This window comes from Anser brachyrhynchus (assembly GCF_964034855.1).
Source record: "Anser brachyrhynchus genome assembly, chromosome: 2".
NCBI lineage: Eukaryota > Metazoa > Chordata > Aves > Anseriformes > Anatidae > Anser > Anser brachyrhynchus.
In genome coordinates, this window is record NC_137695.1 from 50,552,655 (window position 1) to 50,567,310 (window position 14,656).

Sequence of the window (14,656 nt, forward strand, 5' to 3'; positions counted from 1 at the left end):
AAGCACCACGAACAGTAGACCACTGTAAAACCTGAGAGAAGTATCGGTCCAGTAGGTGGCTACTATGCTAGTTTCAGGATCTCAGTTCTGAATCTAAGTAAAATGTAGGCACCTAGGTTCCGCTTCATTCTTTGACGTAAGTGTGAATTTCTACCAGGTATGTAGTTAATTGCTGTTAAATGCTACTGTGGCTGATGATTGCCTCCTACATAATTTTAATGGCTGTTATAAATATATCTGAAGCTGTATGTTAAAAGGTGATCTAATTGTTATTTTGGAACCTAGTAACGTGACTTCATTGGAGGAAGCCCCAAAAGCTATCAGTTACAATTAATTGTTTTTACTCACAGATTTCTGTGTTCTTACTGTCAAGGCAAGATAGAGCAGACAACTTGCCAGCTTACCAAATGTTGCCACTCACTGGTATCAACGTAACTGTATCATCGGGCTTTTTATTTATTTATGAACACCATATGCCTGTCATGTCAGAAACCAGTGGACGTCATGTGTTCATTCATTAGGTTTCTGAAAACAACAAAGACCCCTGATTATATTGCACACCATTCATTCTTGCTGGTGCTTTATTTCGATGAATAATAAAGGCCCTCAGAACATTCCGTACACCATCACGTAAACGCAGTTGGAATTTCTCTATATATTTACATATACGTTTATACACACACTTGATTTGCTACTGCTATTATCAGAATGCTTAGGGCCTAAAATTCCATGTTTTTTAGGTAGGGCTGAAAAGAGAAGTAATTATTTTTCTGTTAAACTAGTAAGACAATCAGTTTGGTCAGTGAGACTTACGTTTCTGCTGAAGTTCCATAATGCCATAGCTCCGTGAAAGCATTCAGCTAATAACATCAGACACGGCTTTGTCTTCTAATCCACCAGCCACATCCCGTTACAGCGAGGAGCAGAATGTCTAACCAGTGCTCTGCTCAGTGTACGCATTACTTGGGCAATAGTTTGACTGCATCTGGGAAGGCATACTCTACAGTAAGTAGTAGGTAGTAGACTCTCATGTTCTTGAACAGATCACAGCATGAGAAACTTAGAAACCTTACCATCCTCATCATCTTGTCATTATTGCTGATGTACGCTCTTTATCTATCGTTAGTTCTTGAATTGTCAATTTCTGCTAAAAAATTCTTAATTGGGAAAGCTCCTACCACTGCTCTTCTGACAGTGTGTTCCTGTTCTAACAGATTTCATCACAGATTTTTTTTTCCCCAAAACCTATTAATCTTTCTGTTTTCCGAAGTCCCTTTTGCTGTGGTATCTGGGCACTAATCAGCATAATGACTACTGTAACCTCACTATTCCCAATTAAATCACCAAATGTAGATCACCAAGGGTAGTTTCAATCTGATGTGGACATTCTTCCTTTAAAAGGGCAGTGGAGGAGCTAACACAAAATTTCAGTGATTCAGCAAACAAAATTCAAAGCTTGTGAAACTGTGGATAAAAGACATATTGCCTGTATATAGGGAAGTAATAGGTATGTCAGATGAAGCAGGGGTGAATGATAGCTGTACACAGAAGGTTGAATGCATCCATAAAGGGTACTGTGAGGACATGCTGTTGGTAGGGGAACATGTGGGAAGGGTAGTAGAAAAAAGAATGGAAAGGGCCTATGAATACCAAATGATGAATGCCATACTGAATAGCACTTCCCAGTGCTAGAGCAGGTCAGAAGGTAGAATGAGGCTAGTGCCTGGCATGAACTGAATTTGTCCCACAATGGTGTAATGGAGGGAGTGCTGACACCCGAGGCTGAACCTGCAAAATCTCAAAGCACCCACACTTGCCACGTGACACACATAGAGTCAGGAAAACAACAATTCATAATGTTAACAACAAGCAAGGCAATTGTGCAGGGGAAGGAATAAATGTGGATTTGCAGGCTAGCTGAAGCTCAGAAGTTGGAGTGTTAAAGACCAGACTCATGTGTCCCGGTCACAGGCAACTAAGAGACAGACATCTAACAAATGTGCAAAATCCCGCTGATGTTGATTTGTGCGGCATAATGGCTGGATAACTCCAGGAGAAGCACAGCCCTCTCTATCCAACTCCTGCACATCTTTAAAGTGTTTTACACCCACCCCCATCTTGACACTTGGTGGAAGAACCAGTGGTCAGAGCTGCCTGCTAAGCCATATACTTGTAGCCTGGACTGACAGACCCACATAAATCATTGCTTGCTTATATTTTGGATGTAAACCAAAAAGTCCTGGTCCAAAGAATATCACTGTGCAAAAACTCTCAGCCAGTCTAAATTGGTGGAGCGCTGCTAAAGGCAATGAATCTAAGCCCAGTTACATCAGGTTGCATCTGGATTTCAGTCAAGATAAGCAGGAAAAAAAAAGAAGCAGAAATACTGGGATTCTGATGAAAGACTAAAGCCACTAAACCCTAAGTAGTTATTATTACATGAGATTAAACTGACAGTTGACAAGCAGTATGCCAGACATTAGCCTCATTAGTGCTCATCTGTTAGTGGGCTAGTAGAAAGGAAAAAAACAAAAACAGAACAAAACAAAACAAAACAAAAAACCTGGATAAGTGGAGAGAAACGCAGAGAAAAGCTCATTCAAACACACTTCAGGTCCCTCTAGTTCTTAGCCATGTTGGAGGAATGTTACTGGGGAAAGTCCTTAGTGAGCAACTAATTACCTGTCACACGAACATCCCAGTACTGCAGCTCTGGATCCAGGAATTGCCTTCTGTGTGGCCTCGTATACTCTCAGTCCTCCAGAGAAGTGACTTGCACATTCTTGTCGGGGAGCTGAAAGGTTCTGATTTACGGCCTGGAGATACCACATCCTCATTTGCCAAGTTCAAGCCAACACTTCTTTTAAAAGGATTTAGTTCCTCTTGCACTGCTTGTCCTGGGGAAACTGAGTTTGCAAGCAACCTAGCTTTCATCGAACCACTGGGGCAATCAAACAGGCTCCAAAATGTGCCCTTACCTACTTTACATGAAGAGAAAAAGGGAGGTTTTAGTGTTTCTCAGTCCTTGCCCAGAGACATGACTGATAATCCCAATGCGAAGAGAGAAAGGGAGGATGAACTGCTCTACAGAACTGCCCTTCCCTTTCCCTTGAAGGCATCCGGGGCAAGAAGGAGGAAGAGGGGATGGAGTAAATTTGTGCTCTGTCTTCTTCACCCAGTCTTGAGCTGTCAAAGTGGAGGAGTCCCTCGTAGACTGCCTCGGACACTCAGACTAGGGCTTGGTAAGGGCTGGAAGAGAGAGTTTAGGAGAGCACATGGACTTTACCCACAGGTCATCCTATTTACACGCTGTCCTCTCTCAGGATAGACAACGTTGCTAGCCTCACCCATACCACTCTGGTGAGGTGTGTTGTAGGAGTACATAGCTTGTTTACTAGCTCAGCCATGTTTTCCAATCCAAAGGTATCAAATGTTGCCGTCAAGTATTTTTAGTCTGAGCTTCTTACTATCCAGTTTACTTTACGTGGTTTCCTTGACTAAAATTAGCGCTAACACAACAATAGCTTTTAGGTGACTCTACTCTTGGATTAATATGATTTGTTTAAAAAAGTAGCAACGTTTGATGGAAGTTTGGTGCTTCCATTCCAGGAGGATCTGACAGAGATTTACTGCCCTGTGCTGGGTCTCACTCCTGCTGCGGTGGTACGGTTGTTCTCTACCGTGACACAGCATTCCTCTTCTTCAAGGGCTGTCACAGCAGGCTATCTTTTCTGGTTCAGAGAGAGGCGTTTTTTTTTGTTTTGTTTTGTTTTGTTTTTCTGGGTGGGATCTTTTTTTGTTATCATCATCATCATTATTTTTTAGTACTTTTTGGTAGGTAGAATCAGCTAGGCTAGGATTTGGCCAGAACACTGGAGTGGAACAAGCTTTGTGGTGAGAAAGACCGCAGAGGTTTTCTTCATTCTCCCACAAAATGTCAGGATCTTTGCAGCACGCTGTATGCTGTGCCAGGACGGTGACACCTGCAGGTCTCCTGCCTGTCTTCCTGCCACATCTGAGCAGTGACTCAGAAGGGAGGAGCTCTGCCTGCACTGAATCACCACTGCTTTCTATATTTGTGCTACAAATTTGAAAGTCAGATTTTTGTCAAATATTCTGTTTAACCTGTAAGATCCTAGCCCTGAGGGCTACAGCTTCAAAATATGCAGTAAGTTGTTGCCTTTTTTTTTTTTTTTTTTTTTTTACAGTACCAGTGGAAATTTGAGCATGTTAACACTTCATTGGTGTAGCATCTACATACTCATTGCTGCAACCCAGAAAGATAATGTGGGGATTTCAAGCATTCCTGTAACCTTCATTGCCCTCAGTTGGAAAAGGCATGACTTTTGTCTTTAAAAAGAAGAAGCAAAAAACCCTTCGGACTTTGTAATGAGAATAAAAATAGTACTGTTTGGCTGGCTTGTGATGTTAGTCCCCTAGTCTTAATTTTCACAGGTCATCTAAGGTGTGAGGTTATGAAGTAGGACACAGAAAACGTGTCATGCTCTAATGCCTCCATTTTCCCCTCTGGAAAGGACCTTTGCTAAGATGCTGCAGCTGTGAGTGTGTTAACAGTGCTGCAGAAGAGCTATCACATTGCCCTTTGGTTAGCCATGTATAAGGATCAAGTCGGATTTAATTCCACCGAATAATTTTCACAGCTTTGAAAAACAGACCCTGTCAACACGAAACAATTTAAATTTCCTGTTAATTGCTTATAAGGCTCAGGTACAGTGCTTGGATTTTCTAAGACACAAAATGTAGACTCTCTTCTGTCCTAAGACATCTAGTCTACCCAGTTAGCATTGGTCAAGGTCTGTTAATTTACACTGTTTACCAATTCAATACTTTTTGAAATCACAGTCTGAGCAAGAATTTTTCTACGATTTGATCATTTTACCAAGATCTGCTAAGGAGTTTAGCATGGTCAAGTAAGCAAGAATCAGTCTGCTCTCTGACCTGATCTCACACACAGTCATTTCTACAGGGAACTGCAGGTATGTTGTGTTGCAGGGTCTCTCTAGGGAATTTAGGAATAGGTATGAAATGCAAGAGTGTATCTGGGACCTCGGTGAGGTGTGTGCAAAACTGACTTGCTGCTGGTCTGTACATATTCTGCCACAGTTCAAAGCACAATAGTAATTTAGGGGCCTAGACACCAATATCACTAAATCAGTATTATGAGAGTAGATTGGATTCCTGCACACTGAAAAACAGGATTTTGCTGCTCTGGCTCTCTAGCTACTGTCATGCGCAGACTGTCATACATTTCATATTATTAGTTGTATTAAATGAAATAATGAGATAACAAAAACTTCATATTAAAGCATATATTTTTTTTACATCCCTGGGAAAACACATGGTCATTTCAGCCTATCAGCTATTTCTGTGGTATTTATTTTTCTCTGTTCATCTTTGAAACTCAGTAAGGAAATAAAATACCAACATAAATAAATGAAGAAGAAGGTTTCTCAACACTAATAAGCTAGACAAAAGAAACAGAACACTAGATAATGTTTACTTATTCATGATATCTTCATGAATGCCATACTTCGGAGGGAAGGGGAGATTTTTGTTCACGCTCGTCTCTCAAGCATGTTAATCATTTTTTATTAAAATGGGGGTGGAAGAAGCTAGCTTGAAAAAGCTAGAGAAGCTAAATGCAACCCAGATTAGAAGTTCATGTGAAATACTGGGGAGTAAGAGGAATTGTTTAAAGTTGGTATTATATGCAAGGAGATAGGAAAATATTTTCCTATTCTTATTTAAGGAGAGGAAATGTTTTTTAAAGGATGCATGGGTGTGTGGTGGGAGTAGAGATTCTGTTCTTGGGGGCACTTGGTTCAGTTCCCTGTTCTGTAAAAATGTCCTGTGTCAGCTTTAGTGGGTTTGTCTGTGCTGTCAGCCTGTGTAATACATATCTTCAACATGTGAGAAGGACCCTAGAAAATAACTGAATTCTTTATAGTGAGTTAACTATGTGTGTAAGTGTTTTTGAGATTTCAGAGTATCTCTGCAGTTCAGATCCATGCCATCTGCCTCTCGCTGCGTCTCTTTTGCATTAGCACATAGCACTGGGAGCCCTTGCTTGGGGTTTCTTGGTGCCACCGCGACCCTGGAAGTGTCAGGAAAACATTCCTGAAAGTGAACGCTAGGCACCATGCAACAGTTTTCTTGCCTAATTCAAATTTGAGAGAAAAGTACGAAAAGAGAGACACGGGGAAAAGCAATCCCCTGCACCAGCAAGGGATCAGCTGAAACGTCAGATCAGCCCCAGTCAGATGAAACTCCTCAGAGCCCTGTCCCTGCAGCACACCGCGTAGCTTCTCTTAGCACAGACGTCCTAGGGAGTCAGGTTGTGTTTGGCTGTCTTAAAGGCTACGTGTAGCAAAAACACGCGGCACCTCGTAGGAATAGATTCAAGCATACAGCCACTAGAGATGTTTGTACCACCCAGCTAATGTCAGTGCAAGTTATCTGATAGCAGCTCTTAAAACGATGGCAGTTTCCATGCTGTTAGGCAAATGAGGCTTAGAAGAATTAACATATATATATGGTCAATACCACAATATGGAGCAATAGGTGTTTATTTTTCATGGAATGGTTTTGTTGATTTCTTGTGTCCCCAGGATTCATTTGCATTTATTTATGTTTTCATTACTCTTTTTTAAACAACATGTGCATTATAAAGCAAAATGTCAGATAACCTTACATTGTAGCTGTCACCCCATTAACAGACAGCTGGTAGTGCCTTTCAGTTCCCTGTCCTACTAAGCTATCTGACCTTAAAAGACTTCAGATTTTTATGAACCTCTTACTGGCACATGGAAGAAGCTCCTTCTTCAATATAGGACAGGTCTGGTAGCATTTAATTTTACTAGAAATACTTGCGTTTTAAAGACTGTAAAATAAAGATAATCTATTGCCAAGAGCCTAGCCGTGAGCTCGGAAACCAGCAGGGGCTGATGTGCTGGTCCTGCTGCCGTGGGGCCGATGTGGGTGAGAGGTCACAAGTTTCCTTTGCTCTCTCTGCTGTCCCCAGAAGGTGACTTGGGTCAGGAGGGGCTTGAAAGCTGAAGATCAGAGGGAGGGTAGTCCTGGCAGCTCCAGCATTTTGCTACTCATTTTCTAAGCACCTTATTTCAATAGCTCTTTTGCTAGCCTGAGTTTCTTCCAATAGATTAAAAAATGAAAGAAACCACCACCAAAACCCACACACGCGAAAAACACACAAACAAACCCCAAAGCTCAACCGTGAATGCAGTGAGTTTGCAAATCAGAGACTAACCATGCGTTTCCTTTCCTCTGGCATCTCCGTCTGGCTCTGCTGCAGTTTTGGTCACGTGAAAGGTGTGCCTTCAGGTTTACAAACCTAACGCACCTCTTGCCTAAACAGGTTCCCCTTTTATTCTCCAAAATGTCACAGAGTATTGGTAATAAGCAGATAAATAAATATACTTGGAGTGGGATCTCTGTCTAAAACCACATATTTGAATATACACCAGAAACTGTGAAAAGGCATTTAAATGTGAATATTAACCATTTCATTGCCCATGTAAGACTGGCAATGTCAGGCACAGGGGGTTCTGAAGGCTGATTTCATACAGACTCCTCTCTTCCAACTGATTGATACCAGTGCCTAAAAAAGGCATTATAAGCACATGTACTTTTCCACCGCCTACCCCAGCCCCGATGCGGATTCTTGTCTAACAAGACAGCGATCTAACTTTCCTAACAGTCAGGGCACAGCAAGGATCTCTTTTCCCTACCAGCAATCTGTTTTCATGAAATTTGTACGACCTTAATGGTGGGAACTGACCTCCTCTGCTGCATTTGGTTGACACTGACCAATGGATTTATCTAGTGATTAAAGGGAGGGAAAGAAGTATCTGGACAGACAGACACTCTGACAACATAGCTCTGAGGCTGCTATTTAAAAGAACAGGAAAGTAAAAGCAGAGGGAAACCATGGGCCTGCCCTGGACGTGCCCTCTCATTTGGCAATGGGCAAGACTGGTGTTTGTTTGAAACCATTTTTAAAATGTTGGTTTATCTACTCAAGAAAAGAAATGAAGTGAAAAGAAAGGAAGCTCATACAACCCCGTGTTATCTTTGAGCGCCACCAAAGTGCAGACAAGCTCAGGAAACCTTCCAAGATATCCGCAGCCCACCAAAGACTCTCAATCCACACAGCATGGCATTCGCAAAACTCCAAGGAGGTTGTGGACGCTTTTGGCAAGTTCAGTGACTACGCGCAGACATGACTTGGATATTTCTACCGTGTACTGCACGTAGGGTCTCATTTTTGTGATTGACATGGCCAGGAGTGTACTTTGCAGATGGGGCCTGGCAAAGTGTCAGCACCTTTTTATTTTCTATTTTTGCCTAGTGTGGACACAGCGGTCAGCCAAGACTGCCTGTTGAAAATAAGAGGGTGTTTCGTGCTGTCATTTTTTCTAGTCATGCTCTCAGAGGTGAAGGGGTCACTTTAGTAACAAAATGCAGAGTCAGAGCCCATGGATCCTCGCAGTGTAGCAGAGCCTTTCACCACACCAGTGGAAGATAGGAAGGGGCAAGAAGATGGGAAAATCACGGATCCCAGTTTCAGATTCCTAATAATTTTAAAACCAGCATGAAATACTACTGGAAAGGAATCTTTGTCTAAAATACTCAGACATCACATTTATTGTCTTAATCTGTAGGAATGCATTCAATACAAAACAAACAAAAGAAGCCCAACAACTTTTGCCATCGTTAGGAATGTGGGGAGGCCATTGCTGATTAGCAGCAAAACTACATCCAGGAAATATTTGTTGCCATAGCGACCATACTAAGTTGATTCCTTTTTCTGCTGTACAGAGTTGATTTAATTAATTCAGATATTTATAAATAGCTTCCCGTGGGGCCGAAACTAATGGCTGCAAAGTGAAGTTGTGAAGACTTTGGATGTGCAGCTCTGTGCAGACAGATGGAGACCCTACTTCAGCAAAGCAGTCAGTGTGAGCACGCAGCTTTTAGCGTTATTCTGCATTCAACAGACTTGTGTGCGCTTAGACTCACACATGTGCTGAAATAGTTTGCTGCAGTTGACAGCAGATCGTGAGGATTTCTGCATTAAAGAGCGTTTTGTTCTGATCTCATTTTCACAGACTCCAGTGGAAGTAAGTTATTAAGTTGTTAAACCATTAGTCATATTTAGGAGTGGCCAGTTGCTTATTTTGCAGTTGCAGTGAACATTACAGAAAATGTGGGCATGCACACCTTTCATGGTTTCATGTTTCTTCCAGTAATCCCCAGCCTCTGTAAGTTGTTCTCTGCAGTCCTTTCTTCCTTTTTTTCTTTTTATATGTATATTTTTTGTTGATGCTAGAGCTAGTGTAATTGTTGAAACACATGCAGTTTATAATGTCCTAAAGCAGTTTTTTTATTCTCTTTTTTTTTTCTCCCCTGGAAGTATGCAAATTAAGCATGCAGGATGTATAATTTACAGCATTGCAGTTCCCTTCTGCAGGAAATTCTCTTGAAAGCTTCACCATAGAAAGGTGCCAAAGGTCTTTCAGCTACACAGCATCATTTGCAGAGAATATGAGTTCCACACCCATTGGCTCTGTGTTGTCCCAAGTTTTAGTTCTGCCTTGTAAACACAGTCACACTGTCAGGTTGGGAGAGGGAGTCAAGAGGAAAAGGTTAAGGCATTTACCATTCCTGCTGCTCTTCTGAGGTTTCATCCCCTCCAGTAGAGCATGGCCTATGCAAATGGTTCTCTACACATTTGGCACATCAGGGAGCATTAGCCTGTTATCCAGCGTCAAGGTAGCAAGGGAGAGCTGAAACTGGAGGAACAGAAAGAGAAAAGTCCAGAAGCATCTCAGAAATGACAATGACACAAATGGTGACCTGCAAAGACTAACCAGAAAACTGGTTGTTTCTTTAGCACCTTTAGCATCATCATCCATACTCCTCTCACATTTCTTCAGACCATACTTTGTATCACACATTCGACACCTTTTCTGGCCTTCTTCACTGTCTTTTTTTTTTTAATATGGCTTTTGCATTGCAAATTTTTATTTATTTATTTTTTTAATATATAACAGACAGAATCCAGGTGGTAACAGAAAAAGATGATGTGTCTTTTTATTTATTTATTTATTTAAATTAATTTCTTATGCACCTTAGCTTCTCTGAGGTGCAGTTCTCCCTTTCTCCACCCAGAAATTACGTGGTCTTTGCCATTTTCTTAGGCTTACAGAGCCCCAGGCTCTGGGTGCCTCAGATGCATACAGAATGGGAGGACAAGGGAGCTGATCTTCAGCGTTCACTCTGTCACCTGCACTGGGAATCCACAGGTAACACTTAAGACATCCTCAGACTGTTTCTGCAAACTTCCTGTGGCAAAGTCTATGCTATTTGGGCCCCTTATTTCTTTTCACCAAGGCAACACCGGGTGAGGGAGGCTGCTGGTGCAGAACGTCCCCCTTGAAGCTGTGCTGCCGGGGGAGTAGGCCCAGTCAGCTAAGAGACTAAGGCCTCTTCCTGCAGCATTTACTGTGGAATATCCACCTGGTCTGGAGGCCTGGTATCTACTTCCCTTACTTTTCTGTGTCTGTGGGCAACTTCTCTTCATTTTCATGTGCCCAAGTGTTCAGGGAAGGGTTGCAGGGCTCCTCGTGCACAGAGGGGTTTTTCAGGGAGCAGCAGCAGACTCCCCCAGCGCTAGAGTGAAGGCTAGGCAAGGAGGGGCGCCAGGTCTGTCTCTGTCCTCTTCCTCATCCTGTCCCAGGGGAACAAGCACAACAGTGTCTCTCCCAGCAGGAGCCTTTCAGGATGGTCATTTGATAATTCTGAGCTTTTCTGTTCTGTAGTCCTCACTGTAGTTTCCTCTGAGTACAGTTACATTGAACTTAGTGGGAGATTGTTCAAATAAATAAGAAGTGTCTCAGTTTTTAACCCAGTAAGTTCGAGTCTTAAGAGCAGCAATGTCATGACAACTAGCTGCTTCTGTTGTCGGTGCTGTATTTGTCAGGGATTTGGAACTTCTACACCCCAAAATAATGCAATAGGCATGGAAAGGAAGTCCTCCTCTCCACATCTCATCACACCTCTGGGTGAGGAGGGCCTTTTTGTGTCAGAAGCCAAACCAGGCGAAATCAGATGAAGGAGGCAGGGACAGGCTTTCCTCTGCCTTGGCAAAGCCAGAAAAGGACATGTTGGAGAACCCCTCAGAGGAGGGCCCAGACAATCCCAGAAGGATTAAGCGGTGATATACTGTACAGAGTAACCAGAGCCGAACCTGGAAGCATGCAGCCCCACGAAGCGTGGCTCCAGCGCTCTGTGTGCACGAGGCTGTTGTCCATCAGCTCCAGCATGACCCCGTGCACGCTGTTATGACAGCTGTTGGAAACTGTTATGTCAGTGTACCCTTTCGGTCTCTTCAGGAATAGAAGATGCTGTGCTCTTTGGGATTTTTTAATGCCCTGCTTAGTCTGGATCACAAGCTAGTGAGACATTGATAATTTTAACCACATACTGCACAGGCCTATTTGTTTATATTGCTGGGACATGCTCTCGGATTTTGGCAACGGCTTCCAGAGGAAGCCTATGCTGAAAGTGACTGGAATAACTTCTCCTTATTTACACCTTTATCTTCCCTTCTTCTGAAGAACATTACTGCATTATCACTGTTTTCTTTCAAACAAAATTTCTCTCTCTGAAGTTTCCTTTTGGAACTGCGTTATTTCTTCCCAGTGCGTTTGTAAAGAACTTTTGTAATTTCATAACAAATGCATTAAAAGCTGTTTCAGCTCCCAAACCTGCACAAATCTACAGCGATGCCAATTTTACGATTGCATTCCGTGCTTTTCTACCCCTGCTGCTGTTTGATTTTCAGAGAGAAAGGGAGAAGCTAAATATTTATACAAGGGAAACTGAATTTACATGATAAATAAACAGAAAAAGCAAAGAAATAATTCCCCCTCTGCTCTTTAAGTTTCAGTAACACTGTGTGTATGCTGTTTCAAAAAGAAGTGTGCCTCCTACCCTCGTCCCAGCTTCAGCAGACATCCCTTTAACTGCTCCTACTCCTTTTAAGTCCTTTGCATAAAAGAAAAACTCCCATTGTGTTTCAGAAATTCAATATAATATGGAAGCCAGATAGGCTGTATTTTTTTCTTTAAAAAAAAAAAAGAGAAAAAAAAGAAAAAAAAAAGAGAGATGTCTCCTGGTTAACTTTAGTATGGCACGGAAATTTGATTATCACTTGTTGACAGGCATGCAGGTCATGTCAAGTGTTTCTGATGTGTCTATTTTAAGTTAAACTAGAATTTGTATTTTGATTAAGAGCGAGTAAAAATACTTGGACAATAGATAAGTCTTCGCCTGTGAATGAAAATTGGAATATTCAAGTTATGGTCAGGCAGGCTTCTATTAGGGATGTGAGGCTTTGGTTGAGTCACTGCCCACATGTCCTAATTTTGTTTTAAAAAAAAGAAATGAAAGAACCCACACTATCCTCCCTCCTGTTACTTTGAAAGAGAGAAACATGATCACAGCAACACAGTAGAATTAATGTGAAGTTACTTGTGAAAGATAACTGGAGATTTTCTCCTTGCGCAATTTTAATCCAGCGGCAAAGTATCCACCTCCTTCTACGTAACCTTCTACATTTTCTATTCCACAAGCCTGCATTTCTGAGCCATCGTACCATGGCGTAAGCTTCAACTGTTAACTACACCACAGGTCGTAGCTCCTTCAGCTTGCATCAGGAACTAATTCAACCGGAGTCAAGAGCTGAGACCCAGAACGGAGCTGGTGTGTGGTCACGAGCAGCTCTCAGCTGAGCTTTCGTCATGCCTTCAGGCCTTCAGCAGCAGCAGCAGCATGGCGCAGCCCTCTGTGAGCCTCCAGCAGCTGGCTGAAGCAAGCTGCCATGCTCCACATCCCTTGGTCTGAAACTAGGAATTTCGTCTCTGCGTAGGGTTTGTAAAGTTAGGAGCAAAGTACAGAGCACAGTTAGAAGCCATTTTTCCGTGCCGATATTTGGGGTCAAGGGCTCACCAGAAGTGGAGTCCCAGTCTGAAATGGGGTCATGACCAGAAAACATTTGAAAATGGCTAACAAGGATGCTAGGTTTGAGAGTCATCCTTGGTAGAAGAAATGTTAAGTGTTGCTTTCCAAGTAATTGACATGTGAAGTCTGGAGGCACAGATTGCGTTGGTCAGTATTCAGCTCGCTCCTTTTGGAAGCAGGCTGGTTGCTGGAAGAAAAAAAATCGTCTGAAGATCTGAATGTTTCTGAAGAGGGGGATGCTGAAACTTTGCTGGATTCAGTGCCTGTTTAGTCTGTACCCAGCTCTGAGCTGAAAGGCAACACTTGTGATAATACGTTTTCTTCACCGCGGAGACAAATGCACCTCCTGAGGGAAAAACAGTTGCTTTGACATTTCAGGCTGGGAAACCTGTCCTTGACACATGCACAGGCCCTGATACATGGTGTCTTGGCATCGCGTACTCACGGCTGTCTGGGAGGCTGGCACCATCCCTGCTCAAAGGCAGTGGCATGCCAGCAGTGCAGTGGAGCAGGTCCCCAGAGGAGATGTTTGCACTGGGAAGGCAGCAGAGCCCTGCAAATGCTCTCTCTGTCATAGGAGATCTGTTCTCTGCGTTAGCCGGGGTGCTGTGCACTTGCTTACACACGGTAACATATTTATGTTAGGAAAAGCCCCAATGGAGCAGGAAAAGAAGAAACCGAGCTTATGTTATGTTGCGGCTGCCAGCAGTCACAAACTGCACCGTGGCAGGAAGCTGAGTGTGAGAATCAACTGTTTTCAGACTTCTTCTAGGAGCTGCAGTCTTGATTTGTAGAGCTGCCAAAGACCTGCAGCTCTCCTACTTTCAGCTGGATGGGGGAGTAGCCATTCTGGAAACACATCCAGAGGATTTAAAATCAAGGCCCTGGCTAGTAACAGCACCGCACAACTAAATATCGGTGCCCAAAGGACTAGGGAGCAGGATGCGCAGAAAAAGTGACTGGCCAGAGAACTTACTGTTCTGGAACATAAATCATTAATATGAGTGACAATGTGAAACACAAAAAAGGGAACATTCCTGTTTTACAATCTTACTATGGTGGTTCTGCATCCATAGTCACCATTTCATAACACTGCCTGGCCAAGACTACGTTAAAACTTGATCCCAAGAAATGTACTCTTGGCTCAGTGAAGGCGATGAGGGCGATAGTTACAGGGAATTCAATACAGCCAGCTCTACTGCCTGTTTGTGCATCTTCACCCTTAGTAATTCTCCTCCAGCAAAATAAGTGCTTATTCACTAGCTGATCACAGAGCTGAGAAGTTATAGGCCCATAAAACCAGAGGACACTAAGAGATGATCTGCACATGTGACAGACGAACAATCATGTCCAAACACAAGCTATGCCATTAGTATTGCTTACTTTTAAAGCGCTATTCTCCCTGCATTGTTCTCTCTCCTTAACAATTAGTCATTCAGGCTCTTGAGAACTTTAGTACAATAATCCGTACAAGCTCATCAAGCAGATCTCACACAATCACAGTGTTACATACAAGATTTATAAGACAGGACTGGTTGGATGTGAATGTGGGAGTAATGGTCCATAAGCAAATGTGACATAAAAAGAAGTC